Source organism: Callospermophilus lateralis, chromosome 15 (genome assembly GCF_048772815.1).
Source record: "Callospermophilus lateralis isolate mCalLat2 chromosome 15, mCalLat2.hap1, whole genome shotgun sequence".
NCBI lineage: Eukaryota > Metazoa > Chordata > Mammalia > Rodentia > Sciuridae > Callospermophilus > Callospermophilus lateralis.
This window is the reverse complement of record NC_135319.1, coordinates 59,454,093-59,467,534: the sequence shown is the minus strand read 5'-3', so window position 1 is coordinate 59,467,534 and position 13,442 is coordinate 59,454,093. Positions and strand designations below refer to the sequence as shown.

At 34.2% G+C, this 13,442-nt stretch overlaps 1 protein-coding gene across 2 annotated transcripts in view; it reads right to left on the bottom strand.

The window, feature by feature from the left end:
* Hectd2 (HECT domain E3 ubiquitin protein ligase 2) overlaps positions 1-13,442 on the bottom strand; it is a 71,878-nt gene that overhangs the window by 40,170 nt on the left and 18,266 nt on the right. The window lies entirely within an intron of this gene.

Here is a 13,442-nt window from a genome sequence, read left to right as displayed (position 1 = left end):
AGGTCTATCCACTAAGTTTTTTACTTTGTTTTATTGTATTTCTCAATACTTCTAAATCAATAGAACAGATCAATATTTTACAGAGTTGAAATTCTACAATAATGAAATGCACATTTATAGAACTTAATTCTACTCTAATATAATCAGGATATATTTTTAACTAAGCTAGTACAGCTATATCAATAATCACAGCACAATAACATAGCTATAAGGTCTTCCTTTCTTCCTTCCTCTCCTTCCCATTTAGAGTGTCTATTTTAGATTTATCATCAATTTTAATAGGCAAAAAAATTAGTGTGTTTGGGTATGTTTTAAGGCTAACTTTTATATCAGAAGATAGTTTAGAGATGCCAATTTTTCATATACAACAGAAATGGTTTTCAAACTTTACTGTATCTCAGAATTGTCCAGAAAGCTTGTTAAAACAAAGATTACTAGGACCTCTCCAGAGTTTGTGGTTAAGTAGGTCTGGGGTGGGGCATAAGAATTGGATTTATAACATTCACCCAGGTGATGCTCTTGCTGGTAAATCTGGAGACTATAGTGATAAACACTGTTCAATAGTTTAAGATGAGAGGACAATGATGCCAACAATACAGAATAGATTATTAAATTTCCTTAATTATGTTTTAATTAATTAATTAATTTGATGCTGGAGATTAAACCCAGGGCTTTGCACATGCTAAGCAAGCACACTACCACTGATTTATATCACCAACCCTTTTCATTTAATTTTGAGAAAATTAAAGGATGGCCTTGAGTTAGCCATTTTCCTGTCTAAGCTTCCTCAGTAGCTGATTATGTTTTACAACAGGTCTTAATTATGCTTTATAATTGATTTTATGTCCTTTACTAAATATGGAAATATTAGAATTTATATTATAAGCATAAATTGAATACAGCTGAATTTATCCACAAATGTTATCTTATGGATTATATATAGAAATTTTATTAATAGGAAAGAAAAGGGTATTTTAGCAGGAAAGAAATAAACACCAGTCTTTAACACCAGTCTTGTCATTGTTAACCCTATGGCTCCTCTACAGTTTTTCTTCCTCTTTCCTATCCCTTCCCACATACCTTTCTCAACCTAGCTATAAACACCCACTATTAGATACAAATAGACTTATTCAAATATAAATTAACTTATTAACTCACTGAGCACATATACACATTTTTATACCCACACATTTTTATTAATCATGCTGAAGTAGAAGAAGAGTGAAATCTGAGGTAGTAAGAGAAGAGGATTTTGGCAGAGTCTGAATGGGGAGATTCTTACATAAGAGAAAGAATAATGCCAAGATCTGGAGAATTATATTGTGAGGTTAGGACCAGAGACCTAGATGGGATCTATTTTTGGTGCAAAAGGTAACTTGGATTAAAGAATAATGCAGAATGTTAACATACTATGTTAATGAAACTTGAGTCAGAAGGAAAGGCCAAATACTTTGCTCACATTAGTGAATGAAAGCCAAACTACAGGATGTGACATTCAGCTATTAAGAAAGGAAAAATAACAGCTCACAGCTGCTCTCATGTCCCTGAATATCAAGGCATTGTTTCCAGAGACAGACTTTTCTGCCTATTCTCACAGATGGTTTATTAAAATCTAATTCAAAAGAGAAAAATCAATAACTATGGCTAAGGAGATTAATTAAATCTCAAACTAATACCATAAATAGAACAAGCAAGTCTTTGTTCTGTCATATGCAACTTTGTCTATAATATAGGATATTGTAATATACTGAATAAAGCAAAAATATATTTATCTGTGAAAACCTGTCATTTAGGTTTCATTCAGTCCATACCTGGGAACGCTTTGTGCTAAATTGATAAGCAGTAATCATTTTCCCTTTCTTTTAATACACTGTTGCCAATTTTAGTTGGTTGCTTAGAAACATGAAGTAAAACACTTGAAGCCAATGTAAGAATAAGGACTGTGGTGCAGGCTGATGGTTTATCTAAAAATGTGAAGATCATAATACAACTATGTATAAGGGTGTAAGAATACCAGCCAAATTTTGCTGGCTCACTGTTTTCAAAGTCTGACTTTGATTGGAAACTATAAATATATAGTTTTCCACAACTTCAGTCACCAATATGAAGACTGGCATTTTCAAATGGCCACATGATTAGGGGACGGTAGATTGTTTCTGGATAGCTAGCACAGATGGCAACAGCAGGATTAGAGGAAATAAGAGACTCTAAGTAGATTGAGTGTTCAGTAGGAGAACCTTTTCCTCTCTACTGCTGGAGAGGAAATCTTGACATAAAAAAGATTTGCGGCTGGTAAGACACTCTTACCATAAGCTTCATATGTAACGGAAAACACCAGCTTTAGAAATTACAGAGTAAAATCCTTCTGGTATCTGAGTTACTAAATTTGATAATCCTAGACAAGTCATTGAATCTTTAGGCCTCAGTTTTGATTTTATAAAATGAAACAAAAAGCTTGAGGTAATTGCTCTTAAGATTCCAAAGAAGAAATTTAAAGGCCAATTTGGGTGCTAATGGAACAGGTTTACTGAGAGTAGCTCAGCTTTTCTCAGCTTAATATATCGATGCTTTAATTTTTTGTTTTTTAAAATAGACTTTTTCAACAAAAATAAACAACGACTGTGATTATTCAAAAACAAAACAGACTCTGATTAAACAGTTTGTAAGATACACTTACAAACTAATCGAAAAGCTTAAGAGTTCCCATTACAGTGATGTATAAATTGATCTGTAATAGACAAACTGAAGAAACTTGAAAACCTAAAATGTATAAGTCATCTAAAAACCTGATTTTAGTTATGTTTTTCTGTCCTACAATATGCTGTTAGGAAAAGTTCTGAAGTAATAGTCAAACACTCTTGCCTTCACTTCACAGAAGAAGAAATACGATCAGTCAACAAATATATGAAAAAATGTTCAACACCTCTAGCAAATAAAGAGATGCAAATCTCTTTCATCTCACTCCAGTAAGAATGGCAATTATCAAGAATACAGGTAACATTAAATGTTGGAGAGAATGTGGGGAAAAATGTACACTCATACATTGCTGGTGGGACTGAAAATTGGTGAAACCACTTTGCACAGAAGTATGGAGATTCCTCAAAAAACTAGGAATGAAACCACCATTTGACCCCAGTTATCCCACTCCAAAGTATATATCCAAAGGATTTAAAATCAGTGTGCTACAGTGACACAGCCACATCAATGTTCATAGCAGCTGAATTCACAATAGCTAAGCTATGGAACAACCTAGGTGCCCTTCTAGAGAGGATCGGATAAAGAAAATGTGGTATGAGCTGAGAAAATGTGGTATGAGCTAGGTTGTAGCTCAGTGCAGAGCACTTACCTAGCACACGTGAGGCAATGGGTTCAGTCCTTAGCACCACATAAAAATAAGTAAATAAAATAAAAATATTGTGTCCATCCATAACTAAAAATATTTTTAAGAAAGAAAATGTGGTATATATACACAATGGGGTATTACTCATCCATAAAGAAAAATGGCTTTATGACATTTCCCATAAATCGATGAATCTGGAGACTAACATGCTAAGTGAAATAACCCATTACCCCAAAAAGCCAAAGGTCAAATGTTTTCTCTGATATGTGGAAGCTAAACCACAATAAGGGGCAGGGAGGGAAAGAACAGTAGTTCAGTGATTAGACAATGATGACTGGAGGGAAAGGAGGGAAGATATGCAAAGGAAAAATAGTATAATGAATCTGACATAATTTTCCTATGAATATACATGAAAACATCACAGTGAACCTAACCATCATGTATATCCACCAGAGTGGGTCCTATCTAGAAGATATATGCCATGCTTGTATAATTATATCAAAATGGATTCTATGTCATATATAATTAACAAGAATCAATAAATTTTAAAAAAATCTATCTTCTTTTCCTGGATCTATATATTACATTCATAGATACAATAATTAAAAAATATGTCCATAAATTCTTTGATGCTCCTTCCATAAAAAGACGGAGTCTAATTCTCTTGCCTTTGAATATGGGCCAGTTTTAATGGTTCCCTGCTAATTAACAAATGTGACAGAAGTGATTCTGTATGACTAGGTTGTAAAAGGCAATAAAATTTCTTCTTGGGCTGGGGTTTTAGCTCAGCCGTAGAGTGCTCGCCTAGCACGTGCGAGGCCCTGGGTTCAATCCTCAGCACCACATAAAATAAATAAAGAAATAAAATACAGGTATTTTTTTAAAAAATTTCTTCTTGGCTCTCTTTTTTGGGATGCTTAACCTCAGAAGTTAGTCATCATACTGTGAGAAAGCCATGAAGCTACACAAGTAGGTCATATGTAGGTGATCTAGCCCTAAACCCATCTAAGGTCCAAGCCTACAACAAGCATCAATGATCAGGCGCAGGAGTGAGCAGGTCCTAGGTGATTCTAGCTACCTCAGTCTTCAAGTCACTTCAGCCAATGCTCAGTAGAACAAAGATGAGCCATCCCCACTGATTTTCACCAAAATTACACATTTGTGAAAAAAAATGTTACTGTTTTAAGTCATTAAGTTTTGAGGTGGTTTATTATAATGCATTATAGACAACAGAATATGTTACCTTGTATAAGTCATGTCATCTCTCAGAATCTCATATTTCTCATCTATTAAATAAAGGAACAGATGGAGGTTTTTCAGGTTAAAATGGCATATCAAGGATGAACATTTAATTCCTCCAAAAATTCCATTAAAATTATAGCAAAAGGTTTGTTGTTTTAAAGACAAATCTTCAAAAACAACAACAGACAGGCAAGAAAGTCAGACCCTAAAAAGTAAAAAGAAGCTAGAAAACACAGACAACTATTAACACTCACTTAAAAGACCTGAAACAGCCAAATACCAAGCCTCAACAAGGAAAGATGAAAAGTAACTTGTTTTACACTGCAGATTTCTTAAAGGAGACAGAATCTGGATCTGTGGGTATAAATAGAGAGGCTAAAATAAAAACACAGGTGAAAACTAAGTAAAACGTTAGATCCCTAAATTTTCTCCTTGTCCTTGGGTCACTATCCCTCCTCCATGCCTACTCCAAAGGAACTCTGAAATTTTACAATATTCAGAGAGGGTAAAACAGAGGTGCTTTGGGCTAGGGTAACACCAGACACAGATGAGATTGTAAGATGAAACTATAACAGGAAATGAGGCAGTAACTAACTTAGTTGAATACTGAAAGTGATCAATAAAATAAGAGATTCCCATCCCTCTTCCCCCAGCAAACGGATCACCTTGTCTCTGACCCCAAACAAGAGATTAGAAGAAACTTTCTTGGGGAATATGACACTTTCTTGGGAGTCCAAGAAGAAAAAAACTAAAGATACTTACCTTACAGTTCCCCCAAACCCTCCCATATTGTCCTATAATGAAGCTTATGGTCAATAAACTAGGCTTCAACTTCCATCATCTGTTTGTTTGCCTACTATTAACCCCAGGCAGAAAAGCAAGGATTATAAAACTTCTGATGAAGCCTTCAATATAGAAGGTAGAGACCAAAACAGACAGACAGAACTTGGAGCAATCAAAAACCATAAAGGGAGAAGAAAAATTAAAAAACATATAACTCATTTGCTCAGAGGGACAAAAGAACGTGAAGATGATGCTAAAAAAGGAAATATTGAGTGAAGAATTCTTGATAATTAAAAACACGGAAGCAGAAATAAAATACTTAATATAAGGGGTTTGAGAAAATTGTCTATACATAGAGCAAAAGAGAAAGGGAAAATGATACTGGGGAAAATTAATAAAAACAGGAGTCCAGGACTGGGGTTGTGGCTCAGTGGTGGAGCATTTGCCTCACATGTGTGAGGCACTGGGTTCAATTCTTAGCACCACATATAAATAAATGAATAACATAAAGGTCCATCAACAACAACAACAACAACAACAAATTTAAACAAAAGAAAAGAAAAACAGGAGTCCAGAGGTCATACATTTGAATTATAGGAGATCCAGAAAGAAAGTATATAAAAAGCAGAAGTCATCAAAAATAATTTTTAAAAATTTCCTGGAAATGAAGGACATGATCTATTGGATGGAAAGAGCCTACCAAGTACGCGGCATGCAGGATTAAAAACAGACTCATGCCAAGGCACATCACTGTGCAATTTTCAAAACCCTGAAAAAAACAAAGAGTTCCACAAATTTCCAGACAGTAAGTTATAGAGACAGAGGCAGAGATACACCTATCATAGTCAAAGGATTAGGAATCACAGTGGCCAAAGACGAATTTCACTTTGCCCAGACTAGAACAGAGTGGCCTGAGAATTAGTTATCTTTGATGTCTGTTATCACCAAAATCCTGACTGCCTTTGTACTATTGTAGATTGATAATTTGTACTATTATTTGTACTATTCTTTTCAACTGAAGATAGAATGAACAGATGAGCCTGGCCCAGATTTTGTTCTTATTCTTGGTGTGGCTTGCCAGTGGGCTGAAGAAGTTCCTTTTCTCCTTTTCTTGCTCTGCTATCTGAATCAGCTGAGGACAGTCCTTGCCCTCACAGGTCTAACCTACAGTACCCTAAAAAGTTGGAGTACTGATGCTAAACAGCTAATACATAATACATAATCAAATTAGCTCTGCCAAATGTCCCAGTAGGTATCCTTTATTTCCCAGGATTCACTTGCAAGGTATTTATACAAAGGGGAATAGCAGCTTCCTCTGGACAGAAGAGTTTGGCAATACAATTGGGGTGGGTTCATTGAGGCTTTTAAAACACTGGTAGTGTTTCTTTTCTTGATTTGAGTGGTGAGTTCATGCATTTTAATTTTATTATTACTAAAACATACAGAATGTTGATTACACTCAAAATGTGTGACACATTTTAAATTTTAAAAAACCCACACCATTAGTTGCTCTTGTGGTAAAACAGAAATCCTGCCCCATCATAATCCCTTCCCCAATCTACATGTATATTATATAAAGTATATAACTTACATAAATTTAAATTATATAGACTATATATAATCTATATAAATTATATAATTTAACATTATATAATCACTAGTTTTTATAAGGCATGAAATTGAATCCTTTTTAAATGCTTTTCTTTCATGTATTCTTATAACCTTATAAGGTTATAAGATGTGTGTGTTCATAAAACATGAATGAATGTTCTTTTATGGATTTAATTGTGAAAATTATAGAGTAGTTTTTTGTTTATTTGTTTTGATTGTTTTTTGTATTTTGCTTTTGTACCACAGATTGAACCCAGGAATGATTGACCATTGAGCCACATCCCCAGTCCATTTTTTAATTTTTTTGAGACAGAGTCTCGCTAAGTTGCTTAGGGCCTAAGTTGCTGCGGTTGGCTTTGAACTTGCATTCCTCCCGTCTTAGGCTCCTGAGCCGCTGGGATGACAGGCACGTGCCACTGCACCCAGCCAGTAGTTTCTTAATACTATTTTACAGATAGGAAAATAAGTACAGAGAGGTTAAGTAACTTTTCTAGCATGGTACAATTTATAAGTTAGAGCCAGGATTCAAACCCCACCTGAGAAGTTACAAAACTTATTTCCACTATCAAACAAAGCCCTAAACTTTCTACCACAAAGTAGAAATTAGTAAACTATAAAATGTCCAAAAAGTGAAAACAAAAATATTCACAGGGGATTAACCAAAATTAATATATTGGAAAATTAACCTTTTAAATAAAACTTAAGTGTGGAAAATATAATTTTTTTAAATTTATTTTTTTTAAAGAGAGAGAGAGAGAGAGAGAGAGAGAGAGAGAGAGAATTTTTCAATATTTATTTTTTAGTTTTTGGCGGGCACAACATCTCTGTTTGTATGTGGTGCTGAGAATCGAACCCGGGCTGCACGCATGCCAGGCGAGCGCGCTACCGCTTGAGCCACATCCCCAGCCCTGGAAAATATAATTATATATCTTATCGTGCCAAATTTTCTCATTCGATAAATGAGCAAATGAAGTCCTATAAGTAGCTGTTTAAGATCACACAGTTATTGGTAGCTGACTTAAAGTCTTGGTTCTTACTTGATATCATAACTACCAATGTATTAAGTACCAGGCAGATAATAAATAGACAATAATCTTAAGGATCCCTCTATCAGTTCAGTATTTTGGTACTGCTTTTGACTACTGCAATAGCAGCAGGAAGCTGAAACAGGGGAAAAACCAGAGTGCATTAGTCATAACAGGTGGTGTTTATATCACTGTTTATAGGATGACTTTTCTGAACATTTAGCAAAAAATAAAATTAAAGGTGGGAGGGATAAAGGAAGAAAGGGCAGGGGAAATCCTTCTTACTCATAAGACTTAAGCCATCAGAGTCAAGTAAAATACTATTTTCACTGGTTTTTAGAGATGGACATAGAAGTTCAGTGATATGTGTGTCATAAAACATGAATGAATGTTCTTTTATGGATTTAATTATGAAAATGTTCAGATGTTTCAATAGAAGGTTATCTTTAATGAAACAGATGACTTGTGCTGGATTATCTTATAGAATTCATTACAGCTTTAAAATGGGTTTTTCATTCCAACAGGGTAAACAGGCAGAAACCCAGAAAAAGTGCCTCTCAATCATTTCTTCATTCAGTAAATTATTTACCAAGTACACACTACACGTTATACGCATGCTAGGTTCTCGATACAGATAGATTCAAAACTTGACATTGTAAATGCATTTCCTCTTGGACCCAACAATTCCACGTCTAGGAATATTCTATAGATATACCTGCAATGAACAAAATCATTGTGGTCTTGTTTACAATAAGAGAAGAATGGACACAACTTATTTCTTTTAGTGGGGTCTGAGAAAATAAATTATAATACATTGAATAGAATGAAATATAGTTGTGAAAAGAATAAGGAAGCTTTCTATGTATTAATACAAAAAGATTTCGAATGCACTAACTAATAAGAAACAAGGTGATGGATAATGTATGCATAGTTACCTTATCTTTAAGAAAAGGAGGAAAATGAGAATACATATATTTGCTTGTCTCTGCATAAAGAAACACAGGAAAGTGTACAAGGGATAGCAGGAAAGAATGTGATGGTGAGACATTTGAAACATACTATGTTTTTATACTATACAGGGTGCAGTGGTGCACGCCTGTAATCCTAGTGCCTTGGGAGGCTGAGGCAGGTGAATCGTGGGTTCAAAGCCAGCCTCACCAAAAGCGAGGCGCTAAGCAACTCAGTGAGACCCTGTATCTAAATAAAATACAAAATAGTGTACAGATGTGGCTCAGGGTGGAGTGCCCTTGAGTTCAATCCCCAGTAGCCCCCACCGCCCCCCACACAAAAACATTAACTTTACTACTAAAAAAGATAGCTCTTTCCCTCTACAAAATAAAAGCTTAAGGAGCACAAAGATTAGTGAAGAGATGGATAAGTACACCAATACATGTAGATATACCTCTCACGAGGAATAGTTAAAAGCCAAATCCAAGGTACTCACTCTGCTCTAGGGAAAGATTTCAGAGATTTAGTCTAAAATCAATTCATTTTTCCAAGGAAACCTGGAGATGGGGTCATTTAAGGTCTTAGAGATTCTTCTAGGGTAGGAATCTTAAAGCAGCAAGTCCTCCCCAGACAGCAAGCACATAACAATCTCTGTGCTGGGTTTCTAACAGCTTGTTTCCTTGTCTGTCCCTCAAGTTGCTTTTAGAGAAACTGTGAAACCCTGTGGTACTTTACCTTCAAACAGATCACAAGACCACCCTGTTCTTCCCTTGACTATTTCAGAGGAGCAAAATAATGCCTTTCTCCAGGGTGTATAAAAACCGCAGAGTTCATTATATTAAATCAGAGCTCTGGTAGAGTACACACGAAATGAGCTGAGCTGGGAATGAAACACTGCCCTCAAGGTAAATGTCAGAGTTCATGTCGACCCTTCTGAAGTACCAAGAATGGGAAGGTATTTTAAAAGGTTTGAGAAAGAATTGCTTTGTTTCTTTTAAAGATGTTCTGTGGCATTTAAACATGTTTTAAGTTAGTCTGGAGAACAGGTACAATAACTTTAGAAAGGAAAATACAAAAAAGTAAGGGAAAATGTAGTGTTACCCCCCACCACTACACTCCCCAACTCCTGCATTACTTATCTTCTAGATTGTTTCTCTGAAGATGTATCATCTCTAGCAGCTGTTATAGTAGGTAAAACTCCTACACTTCTCAGATATTTAAAAGGACAGCCAACTTGACAGGCATACCTAGCCATGTGATCCTACAGGGAGGAAAGGCATCCCTCAGATGTTAGGTAAACCCACGCTGGGCTTTTGCAGCTTCTCTAATAACACTTGAAGATCAGAAGGAGAGACAAGCTGTTAGAGAATACCCAGCATAGGTCCTGGTACCAAAGAAGGAGGAGGAAAATTGTAATAACTGCCAGGAATGATGCATTTTTGAGGAAATAATCTTATTGGCAAGTAAGAAAGACTTCTCAAAAGATCAAGAAATTACAGACTTGGTTACATGTGGATGATTTAGTCTTAAATTCCCATCAATAAAAGAATTCTTTACGTGGCACTACATTCTCTCTTACTCTTTTATATTTTCCTTTAAAAAGTTATTATGCCTCTTTTCAGACTTATTTAAAACATTTTTATGAACATATGAACATACTTTAATTCAGGTGGTATCCAGATGGAAAAGGTAGGAGAAGTTAGCTCCAGAAGTTGTAAAAAGGCAAAAGATGTCTCTGAAAGGTCTATTGATCTACAGTGGTATATGTAAATAAATACTCCAAGTTCAGGTGGAGGCTAAGTCCAATTTTCACAAGATTGGCCCAGATGAGAGAGAAAAAGAAAAGCAGTAGCAATTCAAGTAGGTAGACCATATTCAGAGTCAATGTTTACTCCAAAACTTCTAAGTATACAAGCTAAGCTAACAGATCAAGATATTCATATAGACAGAATAAAGTAGTTATAAATCAAAGGTAGAATCAAAGGCTTAGGAATCTGAACAAAAAGCCAAAACCAAGGTTATGATTCATTTCTTAGACTAGCTATTATTCTTAGCAAATATACATTTCAATTTTTTTTTTTTAGGATCCTAAAACTCTGTTGCAAGTTGAACTTTCCCCCTACCTCTACAAAAAAAGACATGTTGCAGTCCTAAATCTTAGAACCTGTAAATGCAACCTTAAAAAAAGATATATCCAGGCAAAACCTAATCACACAAGTTCTTTAGAAGCAAACAGTTTTCTCCCATTGGTTGCAGAAGACAAAGTCAGAGACTAAAACCATAAAAGGGGATTTTGTTGCCAGCCTTAAATGAGTAAGTTTTGATTTTTTTTGTAAGACCCTGTGATAAGGCCTGTGGCAAGAAACTGTGTATGGCCTCAAAGAGCTTGTCCTAGATGCCAGTCAGACCAAGCAACAGGATGTCAGTCTTACAATCACAAAGAATGAATTCTGCCAATAACCTGAGGTAGCTTGGAAAAGGATTCTAGCTCATAGTCCAGACCAAACAACACCTTGATTTTTTCCCGGCAAAACCCTGAGTAAAAACACTCAGTCACATTCATCTGGACTTCTGACCTAAAGAGCTGTGAGCTAATGAATGAGGATTGTTCTTAAGACACTAGGTTATGAAAATTTGTTATGCAACAATAGAAAACAAATACAATAAGAATTCTAATGTCTGTTCAATTTTATGTGATTGTTATAAGGCTTAAAGAACAAACTTGAAAGTTTTCTATAAATTATCATGCAAAAAAGTCATTAATTATTATATAGTTAATGTCTAAAACAGAAATCATTTCTCTAAACTATGCTCCCACATCAAATATGCTAATTTTCTTTATTTCTCTGTTTCTATAATGGTACCACAATTATAGGTTTGTTTTACTGAGTTGTGGGTTGGGGAACTGTGACATAGGGGCATTGGGACCTCCAGTAAAACCTAATTGATGGAGGGGGTGGAAAGAGAAGTAACAAGGAAAAAAGAAGTTATCAAAGGCAGTTTCATTAATGAGGTGACATAGATACTAACCTAAAAGACTACAGAATTGATGTGCATTAGCTTGCAGTGTCAAACAGAAAATCTGCATAAGAATAATTTATGCCACATGTAGCTTATTGACATAAGATAATTTACCATAAAATATATTCTTAAACATTTCTAGGTGTTTGTCTAGAATGTGAGGAGCATTCAAACCTTTACATGTTCTTTTTATAGGGTTAAGAGGCACTTAGAAGTGTTCAAATAATGTATGTTTCATATAATAAAACAATACAGAGTTATAAAAACAAACATTAATAATACACACCCAATCCTACCTCCCCAAGAAAATCATTAACAGATTAGTGGGCACCCTTTCATTCTCAGAATATAAAAATTTCCTTCAATTTTAAAAAAACTGGAATCATATTCTATATATAACTATATAATTTGGTTTTTTTTATTCTACAACTTAAAAGTACCATACAATGTATTATGAGCATTTGTCCTAGTCACTTTATATACATATCACATTCTTATTAATAGAAGTACAATTTTTATAATATAGACAAACATAATTTCTCAATTCACTTTAATTGCTTCAAATACTATTATAAATAATGTGCATTCTTTCCTTGTATTTTTGCATATATGCTACATTATTTCCTTAGACTAAATTCCTGAAAGTGGATTTACTATGTCAGTGAGTACATGCACATTACAAATTCTCCTGCATACTCTTCTAGTACTTTTATAGTTTTAAAAAAATCTAACTTCATTATTTTTGAGAAGTTAGTCCATTGGCCTAATTCTACTTTTGTGAATAATTTAATGCTACTTACATACAATACTTTTTGCTGATCTATCTATTTGGCTTTCCTGGTGCCAAAACTATCAGTAGTACAGCTTTATAATATATGGCACTACAAAATAATGTACACCCTAATTATTTTGTCTTATATCCTCTCAGACATTTATTCTTAAAAATCAAATATTGAATCATTTTGTTAAATTTCCCCCAAAGAACTGTTGAAAATTTTACTAAATATAGGGAATAAATGGGTGAACCTAAAATCTTTATTATTATTTATAAGTCTTTCCATTCAAACCATCTTTTTAATCTTTTGAAAAAGTTTTATATTTTCTCTAGGTAGGTTTTGCATACTTCCTTTTAGGTTCATTTCTAAGCATCTTATGTATTTTCTATCAAGTCTTTTAGTTGGTTACTGCTCAAACATAAGAAATCTACTAAATATTTATATTTACACATTGCATAATAAAGATACATAAAATGTATTTTATATTTACATATTTATTGCATTTATATTGTATGTGGATTTCTAATCAAACTTTTAAAAATTATTCATGAGTTTTCTATTTCATTCTTTAGGTAACTATCACCTAATAATAATAATTTTTCTTCTTCTTACAAATATTTACATATTTTACTTATTTTTTTAATTGTATTAACTAGACCTACCAGATCAATACTGAACAGATTAAAATCTACACTT